This window comes from Haliotis rufescens, unplaced genomic scaffold (assembly GCF_023055435.1).
Source record: "Haliotis rufescens isolate VD_foot unplaced genomic scaffold, xgHalRufe1.0.p SCAF_3, whole genome shotgun sequence".
Classification (NCBI taxonomy): domain Eukaryota; kingdom Metazoa; phylum Mollusca; class Gastropoda; order Lepetellida; family Haliotidae; genus Haliotis; species Haliotis rufescens.
In genome coordinates this window covers 50,752,475-50,765,231 of record NW_025964001.1, presented here as the reverse complement: position 1 = coordinate 50,765,231, position 12,757 = coordinate 50,752,475, and the positions used below count along the sequence as shown (strand labels likewise).

General features: G+C 43.7%; 1 protein-coding gene across 1 annotated transcript in view; it reads right to left on the bottom strand.

The window, feature by feature from the left end:
- The window catches only part of LOC124141988 (protein lin-52 homolog), a 30,419-nt gene that overhangs the window by 13,910 nt on the left and 3,752 nt on the right, over nt 1-12,757 (bottom strand). The gene's annotated exons all lie outside the window — the stretch shown is intronic.

Below are 12,757 nucleotides of genomic sequence, written 5' to 3'. Positions count from 1 at the left end.
TAGGGTGCCTCACCCTCCACGGCGAGTCACGCCAGGGGAAGCAACTCTCACCCAAATCACTTTCCATATGTCTAATGCTGACGGAATGTGGGGAGGTGGGTGGCCGTGCCCCAAGGAGGATTTCATCAGAGAATTCATAACCTCTACAGGTTTGTAAAATTCTCTTTCAGATTAAATCCTCCTTGGGGCACTTATTGCATCAAGATAGACTCCTAAAGATAATCTAGGAAGTGGCATCCATCAGCAACAAGCGTGCATAAATACATCATATTTTGATTATTTCAATGAATAAAAAAGAGTTCAATAAATGGAACCAACCTTATCGTGAGGCACCACTGTTGAAAGGCGGGGGCTAGAGACAGGGCGTGGTCGACCATATACAATGAAAGAGCCATTATTTGTGGCTAATCATATCGAGAACTCGAGACCCCCCCCCCCTCCCTTTTTGGAACAAGTGATATAGGGGCGTAGATCACGAGAGACTATAAACCCGCGCAGAGCTAGGCCAGAGGGTTCCCTTGAATCGAAGGAGTGCTTGTGCAAATACGAGTATTATCGAGTAGTAAGGACTGGTATTTTTATCGACCGCAGAAGATATAATCCGGACCGTTACTGAGCAGTATAACCGGAGGGCGGTCTAATATCTCGAAGGCTCAATCGGCTAGAGATGTAGAACTTTGCCCAGTTCGGAGAACTGACTGACCAAACCGAGCACGCTTGCTTGAGTGTTTGTCGAGTTAGTAATGTTTGATGAACGTGCTCGGCTGGCTCCAAATAGCCCCGGAGCAGACCTCCTCAATGGGCAGAGCCGCAGCATACGCTTGTGACCTGGCCACTGCTCTAACTTAATGAGCCTTCAACTTGGTAGGGGGGTCCCTGCCTTGAAGTGTGTACGCAGTACAAATAGTAGACACTATCCACCTGGAGATAGTTTGTTTGCTCGCAGGTGAGCCAGCCTTCCTACCGCCATAACAGCAAAATAGTTGATTATCCTTACGGATACCCTTAGTTCTTCTGAAATAGGCCTTGAGGGTCCTGCGGACATCCAAGACATGAGCATGTCTTGTAGTGGTCCCCGATGAGGAAGGCTGTGAAAGAGTAGGTAGCTCAATAGGAGCAGTCACGTGGAAGGCGTGTGCGACCTTAGGACGCTAAGAGTCCGGCAGGCGAATACTGACCCTGTCCTGGTGGAAGACAGTTAGTTCGGGATCGGCTAACATTGTATGAATGTCGCCTACCCGTCTGCCGGACGTTACCGCCACAAGGAACATCGTCTTTCAGCTCAACAGCTGAAGAGAGAGACGACAGAAGGAAGGACCGGACAGCCAATCAAGAACGTTGGATCCTGTCCACACCTGCTAAAAAGCGCTGCACTAATGGGTGCGCACCCAGAAGTGCCCCGTCGACAGGGACGTGAAAAGCTGGGATAGCTGTAGAGTACCCCCGGACTGTCGATGCGGCCAGGCCGTCATCTAGTTGCCACTGGAGGAACTCAAGCACGGCTACGAGATCTGCAGAAAAGGGATCTGCAATCCCTCTATCGACACACCAGCGAGCATAGCAGGCCCATCTATCCTCGTACTGAATGATTGTCAAATCCCTCCGCGAAGCCAGTATTGTGTCTGCAACTTGTGCAGGAATACCGCTCTTCTGGAGCAATTCCTGACAGTGGCCAAGCAACCCACTGAATCCTGGGATTCGGGTTGAGGGCCCCGTTCTGGGATAGGAGGTCCGGTTGAAAAGGTAATAGAACAGGAGGCTGAGCCAGAAACCTTAGTATTACTGGAAATCAACTCTGCGCCGACCAAAGGGGTGCCAGGAGCACAAGTAGTCGCGCAGGCTGAGTGGCTAGCTGAGACAGGACCTTGGAAATCAGAGGTACTGGGGGGAATTTCTGACCTTGGTAATGCGATCTTGTGACAGAGATACAAGTCCGCTCACTGTGTTGAAATTTGCCCCTAGGAAGACTAGATTCTGAGTAGGGCTCAGATCTGACTTCTTGAGATTGACTATCCACCCTAGAGTGATCAGAATGTCTATCACTTCTTGTGTAGCTATCTGACTCAGGGATTGCGATAGAGCTCTTAGTAACCAGTCGTCGAGGTATGGATTTTGACCTTTTGACCTGGCAACTTGGGCAGGAATCAACATCAGCTTGGTGAACACCCGGAGATCAGAATGGTAGAACCCTGAACTGATAACACCTCCCGTCAAAAGAAAACCTCAGGTATTTCTTGAACTCGGGGTGTATGGGTACATGGAGATAGGAGAATGGCTAACGTCAATAGACCTAAAAGACGCCTGTCTCGACAGCTGAGATCACCGAGCTGAGTGTCTCCATTCTGAAGGACGGTACCTCTATGAGCTTGTTCAGCCTTCTCAGATTGAGAATAGGCCTGAACCCTTCGTCTCTTTTGGTGACTAGGAAATATGTCGAGTAGAAGCCCTCGCTTTCCTGTCCCACGGGAACCGGTTCGATCGCAGCCTTCATAAGAAGTGCGTCGACCTCGGCACGGAGGAATTCTGCCTTCTCTCGGGTAGCAGGCACCGGAGTGTGCTTTATCCCGGAGAAGGGGGACGGATGATGTTTCCACCGAGGCAAATGGCCATCCCTTAGAGTGGACAGGGTCCAGGGATTGGATGTGACTGTCTCCCATTCCTTCAGGAATAGAGCCAGTCGGCCGCCTACGGGGGACATACGGCTTGAGGCAGTGGACCCCGGCTGTTGGCAGTTCGATAACTTGCGACTGTGGGTCCACCCGGGGCACTTCTCGGGCTAATGTGAACCCAATGTGTTCCCGGCACTGCGAAAAGGCTGCTGGTCTCGACCAGCTGCCTTGCCCCGGCCCCTGCCTCTCTTGCTCCTCCCGGCGCCCTTACCTGAAGGAAGCGGCTGCTTCCAAGCAGGTGTGGAGTCAAGTGGAGGTTTAACACATGGTACCTCCAACAAGGCCTTAGAATCCTTGATGGAGGCATACAATTGCTCAGACTCTCGGACCACCTGCTGAGCCCCAGGGAAGAGGGTGGCACCCATCTTATATGGCAAAGCAAGTAGGTCCTGGCGTGTGGAAGCCGAGTATTTGGATACCGACATCCACAGCCTGCGCATGCCCATAACTGCGCATATCATCTGCGAGGCACAGCTACGAATAGCGTCCCTCGCAAGATGACTGTGAACCTCCGTAAGTTGTGCGGCCAACTCCGAAGAGTCGGCCGGCCCCTTTCCCGCTAACTCCCTCTGTACTGCCAACAGATAAGCGGAGTGTACGGACACAGGGAGCTGTTGGCATGCATTACGATATTTCTCCTCGAAGCATATGTAAGCAGCCTTCAACTCCGCACTGCACATGGGAAAGGGGGGCAACAGCCGGCCCGCTTGACCTTAGTCAAGTTGGGGGTCGAAGACCCCCCCCCAGGTTAACGGAGGTCCAAACACATTCATCCACCACCGGTACCTCAAAGTCACCATCCTCTGCAAGCGGGTACCGCTTAATAAGTTCGGGCAGGTCGAACTTCCTGCGGGCACCGACAACAGAGGGAGGATAGAATACGGAGCCGCACCTTGGGCGCCTTGTTAGGAGCAAAAGCGTCCCCCGGAAGGCGGAACTCAGTCGCATCCGACTTGGGCATGGGCGCAGCCACCTGAGGCAGTACCTGGACAATCTTGTCCCGCACATGCCTCAACGAGGAAGCGAAGGAAAATGTTCCCGAGCTCTCCGAGTCGTCTCCCCCCTCCTCCATCCACTCCTCCTCTCTCGATTCTGAGCCGAAATTAATCGACTCTTCCGCGAGAGATGAGGCAGACGAAGTCGGAAGGGGACGCCCAAAGGCCTGGCCGGTCCCGAGGTGCCGGGGGTTCAAGGGAACCCACCTGGCTCTGGGCTAGGAATCCACTAGAGGAAGCCTCGACCTCGTAAGATGCGTCTGGCTCTGCTAGAGAGAATTGTGCGTTGTTAGTGCACGGGCCAGCACCCGCCACCCCTCCACTGGCGGCGTCCTGCTGCTTTTTTACCTTTTTTATTTTTTAGAGGGGGGGGGGGGGAACGGTCTTAGCCGATCTTATATCCACCCCTGCCTTCAAGAGACCCTTAAAGTGCATGAGATCCACTTGTCTCTTTTTTCTGAGCCCCGGGGGTGAAAGCAATACAGATCGGGCATGACCCATCGTCATGCCCGTCTTCCGCCAGACACTTGAGGCAGGTTTCATGTCTGTCTTGAGAGGGAATGGATGCTGAACACCCCGTACACAGTTTGAAGGTCTGTAAAAAAGACCGTAATTTCTGAGGTGGGCGGGAAGGGTTTTAAAGTGTATCAGTGCGATTGAAAGATCGGAAAGATACGTGCATAAATTGTGAAACTAGAGGCAAAGGCGTAATTTAGAATGCGATTTGTAACGTGATACTAATAGCCAATGTCGTAGTATAATTATAACACCAAAGTGGGCGTGTTACGCGCGAAGGTGTAAAAAAAACGTAAAAAAGGTAAGTGTAGTTTAATTATAATTAACACACCACCTTGGGTTTATGTAAAGGAAAAGATTGTAGACCAAAGCCGTATAATATAACAAAAAAAAGAAGCCGTTTTTAATGGCCCTGGTGTTACATGTATCATAAGTGGCACTACAATATGGACGCCATTACGGCCTTTGAATTCAAAGGTGGCGTATAATTACAACTCTATAACTTTACAATGCGAGGTATTACGCCTTTGCAATGAAAGAAATGTACCATACATACAGTTTGGTCAGCCATGGTTCTTGTCGAACGATAATCTGTTGATACTTTTTTAGTCTTGAAAAAAAACAGGCACGATTGTCTTAGTCAGATGACATAAGAAAAGTGATTTGGGTGAGAGTTGCTTCCCCTGGCGTGACGCGCCGTGGAAGGTGAGGCACCGTAAGGGTGGTCGTATATCACACAAAAACGAACTTTTTTGTGTGGTAACATTTTTTATTAAGGAAAATGGTTACAACTATGTCATGTAGATTTTCTTGAGCCAGGAAAATGCAATAAGTGCCCTAAGGAGGATTTAATCTGAAAGAGAACTAAATATTGGATATTTACTCGAATAATTAAAGTAGAACAAGTATTTGTCACAGAGTGACGAAATATCCCCCGCCATATACACCATAGTACCAAATATGAAGACAATCCAGCGATTAGTTCTTGAGATATTGTGGCAACACCGTTTTCCAACTCCAAAAACAGATTTGCCTGCTGTGACCTTGAAAATGGGATCAAGGTCACCAAATCTGACAGGATGATGCGGTGTCTGTATATACACCATAGTTCCAAATATGAAGACAATCCAGCGATTAGTTCTTGAGATATCGCGGCAACACCGTTTTCCAACTCCAAAAGCAGATTTGCCTGCTGTGACCTTGAAAATGGGGTCAAGGTCACCAAAACCGACTGGTGTCTGCGGTGTCTGTATATACACCATAGTTCCAAATATGAAGACAATCGAGAGGTTTAGTTCTTGAGATATCGCGGCAACACCGTTTTCCAACTCTAAAAGCAGATTTGCCTGCTGTGACCTTGAAAATGGGATCAAGGTCACCAAAACCGACTGGTGTCTGCGGAGTCTGTATATACACTATAGTTCCAAATATGAAGACAATCCAGTGTTTAGTTCTTGAGATATCGCGGCAACACCGTTTTCCAACTCTAAAAGCAGATTTGCCTGCTGTGACCTTGAAAATGGGGTCAAGGTCACCAAAACCGACTGGTGTCTGCGGTGTCTGTATATACACCATAGTTCCAAATATGAAGACAATCGAGAGGTTTAGTTCTTGAGATATCGCGGCAACACCGTTTTCCAACTCTAAAAGCAGATTTGCCTGCTGTGACCTTGAAAATGGGATCAAGGTCACCAAAACCGACTGGTGTCTGCGGAGTCTGTATATACACTATAGTTCCAAATATGAAGACAATCCAGTGTTTAGTTCTTGAGATATCGCGGCAACACCGTTTTCCAACTCCAAAAGCAGATTTGCCTGCTGTGACCTTGAAAATGGGGTCAAGGTCACCAAAACCGACTGGTGTCTGCGGTGTCTGTATATACACCATAGTTCCAAATATGAAGACAATCGAGAGGTTTAGTTCTTGAGATATCGCGGCAACACCGTTTTCCAACTCTAAAAGCAGATTTGCCTGCTGTGACCTTGAAAATGGGATCAAGGTCACCAAAACCGACTGGTGTCTGCGGAGTCTGTATATACACTATAGTTCCAAATATGAAGACAATCCAGTGTTTAGTTCTTGAGATATCGCGGCAACACCGTTTTCCAACTCCAAAAGCAGATTTGCCTGCTGTGACCTTGAAAATGGGGTCAAGGTCACCAAAACCGACTGGTGTCTGCGGTGTCTGTATATACACCATAGTTCCAAATATGAAGACAATCGAGAGGTTTAGTTCTTGAGATATCGCGGCAACACCGTTTTCCAACTCTAAAAGCAGATTTGCCTGCTGTGACCTTGAAAATGGGATCAAGGTCACCAAAACCGACTGGTGTCTGCGGAGTCTGTATATACACTATAGTTCCAAATATGAAGACAATACAGTGTTTAGTTCTTGAGATATCGCGGCAACACCGTTTTCCAACTCTAAAAGCAGATTTGCCTGCTGTGACCTTGAAAATGGGGTCAAGGTCACCAAAACCGACTGGTGTCTGCGGTGTCTGTATATACACCATAGTTCCAAATATGAAGACAATCCAGTGTTTAGTTCTTGAGATATCGCGGCAACACCGTTTTCCAACTCTAAAAGCAGATTTGTCTGCTGTGACCTTGAAAATGGGATCAAGGTCACCAAAACCGACTGGTGTCTGCGGAGTCTGTATATACACCATAGTTCCAAATATGAAGACAATCCAGTGTTTAGTTCTTGAGATATCGCGGCAACACCGTTTTCCAACTCTAAAAGCAGATTTGTCTGCTGTGACCTTGAAAATGGGATCAAGGTCACCAAAACCGACTGGTGTCTGCGGAGTCTGTATATACACCATAGTTCCAAATATGAAGACAATCCAGTGTTTAGTTCTTGAGATATCGCGGCAACAAACAGGTGGGACGTACAGACGGACGGACGGACGGTCGTAAATACTATATCCCCCGCTTCGCGCTTTCGCGCGGCGGGGGATAAAAATAGCATATTAGTGATCACGGGTATCAAATCACTAATGATAATTCTGAAATGTCGCTGATAAGCCTAGAATCATTTAGAATGTTTTGGAAAATACGCAGTCACGAATGCCGAAGTGTACGTTCTGCCATATTGTGTTTAAAAAATGCCGGTTATGAGACGCCTATTAGATAAGGTATATTTTAAACCCAGATGCTATACATGCATCCCTGAATTCCTCATATATTTTAGAAACAAAAGACAAATTTGTCACCAATACAAATTATCTAGATGAAATCATGCGAAATATATTAGGTGTGGAAACGAACACTAATCTCGGAAAACTGAAATGTAAACAAAGCAAAATATTCAGATTTTACACTGTGTTGCATGTTTAGAGGTACTTTCGTCTAACTGTTGCATGTATTGGCTCGATCCCGCGTTTGAGAATATTCATGGGAAGAGTATCGTTGCACTAAAATGAATTTCCAAATATAAACATTACAATGATGTGGTAAATTCAATAGAAACCGTACAAGTGTGATGCCATGACTGATGCTAAATCACGCACAACGAAGACGGTAGTTATCTGCATTTCTGACTAATTCTCTTTGTTACATTAGATAAAAAGGTAAACAAATAACAGTACGCAGATTGTCAGAATGTTTCTGATTACTTATGTGACACATTTATGTATTTACGATCCCTCAATCAACAAAAATCATTGTTGTACATATTTTGTAATTTCTTTGAGGTGTAAACTTATAACTCGGCATCCAGCGTGTTCTTTGTTTTTGTCTTGTTTGCATTATCATCATCGCCTTGATAATCTACAGATGTGGCGAAGACCTTTTTGTGTAGGGTCACATTATCAGAGCTCCAGATAAGCTGTGTATCTGCGTAAAATATGCATCAGAAATGCAGAAATACTCAGTAAAATAAAATCCAAGCGTATCAAATACGCAACAAAGATTACAGATACGCTACAAAAATAAAACTTGTGCGTATCATCAAAATATTGTGAAGTAACCCTGCGTATTCGATTAGCAAATCAGCAACTTATTTTGAAATTATGAACGGGCATTTCGTGAACCTTGCCAAACTCCACAATGACAGTTACCTCATGATCATTTGCCATCACACTTTCTGGTGGAAGTATCGTGGTATTTTTGAGTCCTATAAACAGATAAAGCTCTCAAACCCACACGTCACCAGTTTGCAGGGACTAGATGAATAGTGTATAAATTATTATTTATGAGTAGTAAGCAGTACATGGAACGACATCACTTATGGCAATGGTGTTATGTATTAATGCGCCACTGCGATCATGAGAATATACAAAATGCATCGATCCGATGCTAAAAAGGTGCAATTTTAGGGTGTATAAGAAACAGATTACTGTACTCGTGCCTGTCAGATACAATTGATCTTACAACTCGTTGTTACAAAGCGTATCTAACTCGCTTTTGCTCATTAGATACGTTTTGAAACAACTCGTAAGATGAATGGTATCTGATAGACAATCGTGTAGTAATCTCTATTTATACATTAACCGAAACTGTTGTTGTGCAGCTGCCATAAATATATACACAATACTCTTTGACCAAAAATACATTGAATGTGTCACATGTACACATGACCATGTGCTTTGCTATTTATAGCACAATCCTAAATAAGCTCCGCCCACTGTGATTGATGCAGATTCGATTTTTTATGATAATACTACAGAAAATTAATGAACTAATATCTAGATATGGAGCCATTTCTGGTATCCAAGGTTTGTCGTTCAAGCTGATACAAAGTTTTACGGGCAAATGGTGATCTTGTTTACATATGTTTTTCAAAAAACTTCTCCCAACACTCAGTTGTGTTTATATATTGTCAGTCACTGTTCGAATCTGAAACACTGCCACATTGTGGGCTATTTATAGTCAAGGTGAGGCTTTATGCATAGGATCCGCTGGTAAGAAGGCGCAATCTCATCAAAATCAGACCTTAGTTCTTGCTACCGCTAAACAAAGATCTGAGGACATCCCATTAGGGGTCACGTCAGAACGACCTTTCATCCGACCAATCAGAGCGTCGCTTACCAAATCGTGAAAATGACAATCAGAATACGTTTCCTAATCATGCAATCTCGTAAATATAATTACGGGGTATTCTAAATGACAGTTACGGGCGGTACGACTGATTCCGAATGCTAGACATGGAGGCAGCCATTGTTGACACGGGTTAGACAAATGCACTGGAAAGTTGTTTCATAAATTATTTTGCACGATTTCGTCGCTTGAAATATATGACAAGTCATAAGCCATGTCCGCTGAGACTCCAAAAACTAAGGTCTGATTTTAATTAAATTGGGGGAAGGCGCTACTAAGGCGCTACTGACGCGCTACTGATACCTCCAATGAATTTAAATGGTGGTCTACCAGTACCACAGTACAGAGGAATAGACAATACTTGTAGTCTACCAGTACCACAGTACAGAGGAATAGACAATATTTGTAGTATACCAGTACCACAGTACAGAGGAATAGACAATATTTGTAGGCTACCAGTACCACAGTACAGAGGAATAGACAATATTTGTAGTCTACCAGTACCACAGTAGAGAGGAATAGACAATATTTGTAGTCTACCACAGTACAGAGGAATAGACAATATTTGTAGTCTACCATAGTACAGAGGAATAGACAATACTTGTAGTATACCACAGTACAGAGGAATAGACAATATTTGTAGTATACCACAGTACAGAGGAATAGACAATACTTGTAGTCTACCAGTACCACAGTACAGAGGAATAGACAATATTTATAGTCTACCACAGTACAGAGGAATAGACAATACTTGTAGTCTACCAGTACCACAGTACAGAGGAATAGACAATACTTGTAGTATACCACAGTACAGAGGAATAGACAACATTTGTAGTCTACCAGTACCACAGTACAGAGGAATAGACAATACTTGTAGTCTACCACAGTACAGAGGAATAGACAATACTTGTAGTCTACCACTGTACAGAGGAATAGACAATACTTGTAGTCTACCACAGTACAGAGGAATAGACAATACTTGTAGTCTACCACAGTACAGAGGAATAGACAATACTTGTAGTCTACCAGTACCACAGTACAGAGGAATAGACAATATTTATAGTCTACCACAGTACAGAGGAATAGACAATACTTGTAGTCTACCAGTACCACAGTACAGAGGAATAGACAATACTTGTAGTATACCACAGTACAGAGGAATAGACAAAATTTGTAGTCTACCACAGTACAGAGGAATAGACAATACTTGTAGTCTACCAGTACCACAGTACAGAGGAATAGACCATATTTATAGTCTACCACAGTACAGAGGAATAGACAATACTTGTAGCCTACCAGTACCACAGTACAGAGGAATAGACAATACTTGTAGTATACCACAGTACAGAGGAATAGACAATATTTGTAGTCTACCAGTACCACAGTACAGAGGAATAGACAATACTTGTAGTATACCACAGCACAGAGGAATAGTCAATACTTGTAGTCTACCAGTACCACAGTACAGAGGAATAGACAACATTTGTAGTCTACCACAGTACAGAGGAATAGACAATACTTGTAGTCTACCACAGTACAGAGGAATAGACAATACTTGTAGTCTACCACTGTACAGAGGAATAGACAATACTTGTAGTCTACCACAGTACAGAGGAATAGACAATACTTGTAGTCTACCACAGTACAGAGGAATAGACAATACTTGTAGTCTACCAGTACCACAGTACAGAGGAATAGACAATATTTATAGTCTACCACAGTACAGAGGAATAGACAATACTTGTAGTCTACCAGTACCACAGTACAGAGGAATAGACAATACTTGTAGTATACCACAGTACAGAGGAATAGACCATATTTATAGTCTACCACAGTACAGAGGAATAGACAATACTTGTAGCCTACCAGTACCACAGTACAGAGGAATAGACAATACTTGTAGTATACCACAGTACAGAGGAATAGACAATATTTGTAGTCTACCAGTACCACAGTACAGAGGAATAGACAATACTTGTAGTATACCACAGCACAGAGGAATAGTCAATACTTGTAGTCTACCAGTACCACAGTACAGAGGAATAGACAACATTTGTAGTCTACCACAGTACAGAGGAATAGACAATAATTGTAGTCTACCAGTACCACAGTACAGAGGAATAGACAATATTTGTAGTCTACCAGTACCACAGTCCAGAGGAATAGACAATACTTGTAGTATACAACAGTACAGAGGAATAGACAATAATTGTAGTCTATCAGTACCACAGTACAGAGGAATAGACAATATTTGTAGTATACCAGTACCACAGTCCAGAGGAATAGACAATACTTGTAGTATACCACAGTACAGAGGAATAGACCATATTTATAGTCTACCACAGTACAGAGGAATAGACAATACTTGTAGCCTACCAGTACCACAGTACAGAGGAATAGACAATACTTGTAGTATACCACAGTACAGAGGAATAGACAATATTTGTAGTCTACCAGTACCACAGTACAGAGGAATAGACAATACTTGTAGTATACCACAGCACAGAGGAATAGTCAATACTTGTAGTCTACCAGTACCACAGTACAGAGGAATAGACAACATTTGTAGTCTACCAGTACCACAGTACAGAGGAATAGACAATAATTGTAGTCTACCAGTACCACAGTACAGAGGAATAGACAATATTTGTAGTCTACCAGTACCACAGTCCAGAGGAATAGACAATACTTGTAGTATACCACAGTACAGAGGAATAGACAATAATTGTAGTCTATCAGTACCACAGTACAGAGGAATAGACAATATTTGTAGTATACCAGTACCACAGTCCAGAGGAATAGACAATACTTGTAGTATACCACAGTACAGAGGAATAGACAATATTTGTAGTCTACCAGTACCACAGTCCAGAGGAATAGACAATATTTGTAGGCTACCAGTACCACAGTACAGAGGAATAGACAATATTTGTAGTCTACCAGTACCACAGTACAGAGGAATAGACAATACTTGTAGTCTACCACAGTACAGAAGAATAGACAATACTTGTAGTCTACCAGTACCACAGTACAGAGGAATAGACAATACTTGTAGTCTACCACAGTACAGAGGAATAGACAATATTTGTAGTCTACCACAGTACAGAGGAATAGACAATATTTGTAGTCTACCACAGTACAGAGGAATAGACAATATTTGTAGTCTACCACAGTACAGAGGAATAGACAATATTTGTAGTCTACCACAGTACAGAGGAATAGACAATATTTGTAGTCTACCAGTACAACAGTACAGAGGAATAGACAATATTTGTAGTCTACCAGTACCACAGTACAGAGGAATAGACAATATTTGTAGTCTACCACTGTATAGAGGAATATACAATACTTGTAGTCTACCACTGTATAGAGGAATAGACAATACTTGTAGTCTACCACAGTACAGAGGAATAGACAATATTTGTAGTCTACCACAGTACAGAGGAATAGACAATATTTGTAGTCTACCAGTACAACAGTACAGAGGAATAGACAATATTTGTAGTCTACCAGTACCACAGTATAGAGGAATAGAC